This window comes from Setaria italica, chromosome III, assembly GCF_000263155.2.
Source record: "Setaria italica strain Yugu1 chromosome III, Setaria_italica_v2.0, whole genome shotgun sequence".
NCBI lineage: Eukaryota > Viridiplantae > Streptophyta > Magnoliopsida > Poales > Poaceae > Setaria > Setaria italica.
Window position 1 is genome coordinate 2,552,749 of NC_028452.1, and position 6,423 is coordinate 2,559,171.

A 6,423-nucleotide genomic window follows, 5' to 3' on the forward strand; every position below is an offset into this window, starting at 1 on the left:
TTAGTTTCAGTCCCTCGAGTCTAAATAATCTTCAACTGCTTGTGTTGATGTATCATCCACAATCAACATGGCTGAATCTAAAATTGTAATGATTTTCTTTTCTTTCACTGCAGCACCCCTTGGTCCAATGAGAGAGACTGATGCATCAATCGATGTGCGTGGCACTCTCTGCGAAGAGGGCACGAAACAGTTCCTTCCTGATGACTGTGCAAACATCCTTGCCTCAGATGGTGGGAAACAGTTCATTCCCAGTGACTCTACAAATTTGCTTTCTGTGAAGATACCCTCCAAGGATGGATCAAAGCGGTTTATTCCATGTTACTCTGTAAACGTCCTCACCGTGAAGATAGTCTCCTCTGATGTTGGCTTCGGGATCGACGTCTACGGCACCGTAATTGCCAGAGACAGCATTGATCTCAAGTGTGTTTATCTCTTCCGCCGTGATAGAGATCATCCGCAACTCATTCTGTCAAAGGTACATGTGAGTACAATTTTGTTTGAAACAAGTCCTTAGCTGCTAGTTTACGCATATTTTGTGGGCGAACTTGATTGCATTGCCTTATTGTGTATCAAAATTTTAATTTCTTTTTTTCTTCTTTCCATTTTTCTTTGCTGCTGCTGTGGCCACAGCACATCCTGACATGCACTTGATATTTATTGGTCAGCAATGTAGCTGCTAGTGGTTCCAATAAACACCCACAATCCCCTAGGCAAATCCTTGATGGTGCACAATATTTTCTTTCCTCCTTTCAGGTGCTATGGATGTGTGTGATGTCTACAATTGAAAATGTACACGTTATTTATCAATCATCAGAATAAAAAATATGAACATGTCTTGGTGTCATAATGTGGAATTGTTAAGTGCATGGTAGCTCTAGAGCTAGCTGATGCAACTTCCTTTACTGCTAATTTGTTGTGGATTTAGTAAGGTAACAAAATGGTCTTAGCATGGTAGGAAACAGATTAAAACTGACATTTGAGTCCTATCGTTAGCAGCTCAATCTTCATGCTCTACCATGTTGAGACCTATACTGATAAATACTTCTACTAGCGAATGCTTGCACACACATTGCATTGCATCTTTAACAGTTCCGTCCACTGTAACAGCATGCTGTGTGGTTGAAATCTCTTATATTTTCATTGCAGCAACTTATATTCAGATAAAGGTACCACTCACCATCATGTGAACCTTTTTTCACAGGATGAATCGTAGATTTTGACTGGCCCAAAACGAGGACTTGCACTTAAGTGTGATATATATTTTGAGATAGATTTGAAGATCAAGGGTGATCGGAGGCGGAAGGACAAACAACTAAGTAAAGGGTACCTTTTATTGGATGGCGTACCACTTAGATTGGAGGATGAAATGGTGGTTGAAAGTGACACCCTGGACACTAAACTCAGTAAGGTGGTGATTACATATGCAGTTGTGAAGTATGCGGTCGAGGCAACTTTTGCAATTGAAGTTCTGCAGGGAAGATTTTATGGAGAAATTACTGCTTGCACCACCAGTATCCGAGATAGCATTGTGCTTTACGATAGCAAAGTGGCCGAACCAATGACTGGAAATGGTAAAGGAGTCATCCAAATGCTGCGAAACGTGGTAGCTGTCTGTCTCAAGGAGAAGCTGATGATGACTATAACTGCTCGTACTGGTGATGGTAAAACTAAAATCACCACCATTAAGTTTACTCCAGGAGTCAACGGTGGAGGTGAAAAGGAAATAACATGTGGTTCCATTAAGATGTGTGTGAAGGTTACATGGTCGATAATTTCACGCAAATATTTATATCCTTAAGCTTTGTTTGCAGCATCCGTAGGCTTTGATGTAACTATGCAAGTCTGATGTTCGGTTACCAGTATGGTGATTCTGTTAGACGTATGATGTGTTATGTTGGGCATGTTGCGTTGTAATCATGAAGTCTGCATAGGATCTACGAAAAACTATGATCCGTAGGAAGTCTGTTACGTTGTAATCGTGAAGTTTGTCTAATGTCTAGGATGGATAATCGTTGAATGGAAAACTGTGATCATCTAAACTATTATTATGGTTGATCTTTTTGTCATGGATTTCTGATTTCGTTTGCCAGCTAAGCATACACCCTGCTTTAGGGGTTATACCATCGTTTAAACCGATTGTTATGACATTTATAAAATATAGAAGGCATACTAATAACATTATAAAATAAAAGCGTGGATCGTCTGACATTGATGGAGCAAAGGATCTCACCTCAGAGCGTACTCAGTTCACTGAAAGGATCTGGTAAAGAGTCTCGAGGTCAGAGGTAATGGCTAAGGGGTATGCGTTCATCTGGTAAAGATGACATTGTACATCATCTGGATTTACCCAAAGGCTGCACACTGCCTCTATAAAGCTCCGACCTAATTATTTCTTCACCTGGAATCATAACCTGAACTTGCATTAGTTCTGATTCAATTGCCTTTCATTCAAGTTTCAGGCGGGTTGTGCTACGAATTGGCATTTGTCACGAAAAATTAGCAGGTTTTCAGCCTAATTATACCGAGTTCTTTTAGGGCAAAATTAATGATGTTCTAAAGCTAGCACTCTTAGCAAAATTATGCCACTGTGAACACTTGTTTGTGCCTGCGATTGTATGGGCCTTGTGTATGCTCAGATATGTCGCGTTTCAGCACAGCAGCGTCAAGCTGATCTGGAGGGAAAAATCCTCCTATTTGCTCATAAGCTGGGAGCCCAAAGGATCTCAGACTGAGCCTGAAACAAGATTTCTGGAGAGCCTTAACTGCAGGACCCGGATGGACGGGAAATGGATGAAGTGGACCTCTTTTCAAGCTTTTCTCAGATTAGTCCAAACACGTCTGGATTCATTGTTAGTAAGTAGTAATTTCTTCTGCTACTAAATTTGATATGAACATCCACAATATTCTGTATTACATGATAGGATAATTTTGTTGTACCCTGGAGTGCAGGAATGAACGATACTTTAAACCAGGATTCTTACAATCACAGGATCAGTTTCCTGCTATTTTTTGCTTCGAAACAATGAAAATTGCTAGAGCCAGATGCAAACAAAAGAAAGAACCTTTTAAGCTGACGCTTGCTCTGTGTATCTACGAAGACATGGCCCAGCACGCACGTAATATTGCTGCTAGCTCTTTGGTTGTGCCGAGGACCAGGGATTTCAGTTCAGGCATCAGCCTTTCTTCCAGATCTTTCTTTCTCGTGTTCGGTCCAATGTGCAATCTTCTTCCCACAAGGCAAAGACACAGTACAATACAAGTTCGTAGTTAGTGGTTACTTTGTTCCAGCCCTGGAAGACATGTAAATTGCTTAAAGATCTTACTCATGCATGAATAAATGGGTAGAACTGACAGTTGGCAGTCAATCAATATATATGATCCACATCCCGGTAGTGTGGTGGTGTCAATGTTTACATGGGTGCGCTAGCCTGCTGGGGGCGCACCCATGTATGTGCACATGGTCAATATTTTGGCTCCAAAGAAAATGACAGCATGAATAAGTAGACATAAGTTTGAGTTGTTTAAGTGACTTACCTCATCAGTAGCAGCAGGTTGTAGTGCTAGAAGTTTCACTGTAGTGCTGTCATAATCAGCCAATACCATGTAGATTGAAAATGGCAGCTTATCCTGCAAAAAACAACATCACATAAAAATTCCTACCATCCGGATCATATAAAATGTTTAAAAGCCTAACCATCTGGACACTAGAAACAAGAACCTACCATGCCATAGCCAGAAACACAGAATGCACAGATAACCAATTATCATTATGAAAAAAAAAACCCTCAAGGAACCAGCTGGTAACATCTGGTTTCTGAAAATCCTATGGGGCATGGGGTTTATACAGTTTCACATCCCACTATCTGAGCGAGCTTTTCACGAATTTAAAAGTCTGAAGGAATTGATACAGGACTGAATACATGAGGCAATGAAAAGGACTCACGGCACTACATATGGGGATCTCAGAATCACTACACCATGACATCCCCTTTTATCTTCATTCTTTTTAAAGCTTTCAGCCACCTATCCCTGTTATCTGGATATGGAAATCAAAATGCAGCAACAAGTCAAAAGTATTCACATGGCTTCTTCTACTGGATAGATTGACCACCAGAAATATTCTAAAAAAGAAGAACCACAAGATTAATGGAAATGACGACAACTGTGTAATATGAACACTCAAGAGGAAACAGCTCATCATCTTTTCTTTGGATGTCAATTTAACAGCACATGTTGGCAACACACAGGGATAAACTGGGATCTGTCTCTACCCTTCTATGATATGACGATACAGGCTAAGCAAAACTTTCAACCTTCTTCATGGAAGCCTTCATCACCCTGGAATAATTCTTAACAACGCAATGGGATAAAATACATTGGCAATGATTCCATTTAAAGGAAACAGATAACTTAAAAGATACAAAGTTTTATATATAAAACATCGGATAGTTCAAAAGTGAACTATACAACGTCATATATAAAAGGAAGGAGGGAGTACTAAAAAGCTAGCTAGAAGAATTTTTTGAACCAAGCAGTTTATGGAAAACAGAGAGGGAATGCATGTTCACTGAGCAGAAATACATGCAGTCTTATGAAAGTATACCTTATCTACTGTGAGAACCTATTCCACTCTGCTCTTGTTCAACGACAGGAAGTAACCAATAATTGTCTATCCACTTCTAACACTGAGTAATTTTTGGCCTCATTTGTTCATGAGTAAACATTCATTCGAGTTTTTACCCCGATATCTTAAGATCTCTTCCGAAACATTCATTTAGTTCAGTAACTATTACGATACAAACTGAGCGATAGGTAAAGAAAATTCAGGCCAATCCAGTGCTTAGATCGTTAATACCAAAATTTATGCGTTATTTCTATAGTCCACACCATTGATCTCTTGATACAGAATACGCTTAAAAGCTGCTGCAACCCCTACGCAGGCAAGGTAAATCGAATCAAACGACACAAGAACGGGGCGGTGGTGTTGGTGAGATTGGGCAAGCAGCGGACAGGCAAAACCCCGGGAACGAAATGGAGGGGCAGACGGTTTCAAAAAAAAAAAACAGAGAGGGGCAGACGGCGTACGGATGTTATGAACTGTTTGCCGGAGTCGAGGTTGAAGTCGATGATGCGGCGCACCCGCAGCTTCAGCACCACTTCACCACGTTCCGCTCCGACAGCCGCATGCTAGAGCCTGCGCTCGGCGCCGCCTCCAGCTGCCGCTGCAGCTCAGATGGGAGCCAGCGAGCGGTGGCCGGTGGGGAAGGACGGCTAGATCGAAGTGGTGGGGATTTTGGGGTGCGTCTGCGCGGCGCTTTCTGCTGCTGGAGCCCCCAAAGAACTGCTCCAATACTCCCTTCTTACACATTAGCACGAATCATAAAAGCACCTTAAATTAATTATTTGATTTTCAGTGTTTTTATCCGGACCAGACCAGGCCCACCCCAATCCATATCCAGTCTAATTCATCACGGCCGGGCTTCTTCCTTCATTCCGTCGTCGCCGCCTGTGAGGAGCTCGCCGACGTCTGGCACGCTTGCCTGCTTGCGTTTGCTGGGGCAGAGGTACGCAACAGATCGATGGCGCTGCCATCCTGCAGTTCTGATCTGTGCTCCGCGTGCAACCTGAGAGCTCCACCTTCCCTTGACGTCACCACTCGGCGGCTCCCAAGTCCTCAGCTCCCAAGCACGCCGGCGTGGTTTCTTGTGCGATCCAAGCACGCGGTGTGGTTTCTTGTGCGATCCCGAATCAATCCTGATAAGTGGGCTAGGAATGGCTTGGGATTGGATAGGGCCAGGCCCAGAGTAGCACAATTAAAAATCAACTCGGCATGCTTTATGATTCGTGCTAATTATTGGGAAGGGAGTACGGAGAGTCAGTTCTCCAAAAGAAAACAAACACTCCGGCCCAGGCAAAATAGCAAAAGTTGACAATGTGATTCCTACCTTATAAAAAAGACAATGCGATTCCTACTTAGTTATTTTCGTAAGAGCGCTAGTCCTTGACCACAGGAAATTGCAATTCAAACACAACTGGAAGGTTCTGGCCGATTCTGTTGGATGGTCAATGCCCAGTCCAGCAGCAATGTTCCCGCGCAAGAGCGGGAGAGCTAGCACCTTGCGGGCCAGGGAAAGGAGATCAGCGGGCGTTCCGAATCGGACGGCTGGGGAGTGGGATGGAGCGACTGCTGGCTCCCACCCCACTCCTTCAGCCAGCCAGTCCACTGTTCAAGAAAATAGTAGGAAAAAAAAAACAAATTCCTCCGATCGAACCGGAACAAGAGTTTGGGTGGCGAGGGTATTGGTTGGGGTTTTGCTCAGCCGCGAGGCGGTGGTGGGCGGTGGCGGTGGGATTGGTTGGTTGACGGCGCTTCGATCGGCGGAAGCGCCACAATAGCCCCTACTTTGCTGGTTCAGCTCCCCT

At 43.3% G+C, this 6,423-nt stretch overlaps 1 long non-coding RNA gene across 1 annotated transcript; it reads right to left on the minus strand.

Annotated features, from left to right (window-relative positions):
• Positions 1 to 2,847: 2,847 nt before the first annotated feature.
• LOC101758214 lies at positions 2,848 to 5,595 on the minus strand. The gene is made up of 4 exons (XR_001163587.2): positions 5,086 to 5,595; positions 3,944 to 4,036; positions 3,535 to 3,627; positions 2,848 to 3,290 (listed from the first exon to the last, which is right to left on the minus strand). It is a non-coding gene; the product is annotated as an uncharacterized LOC101758214 (long non-coding RNA).
• Positions 5,596 to 6,423: the final 828 nt, after the last annotated feature.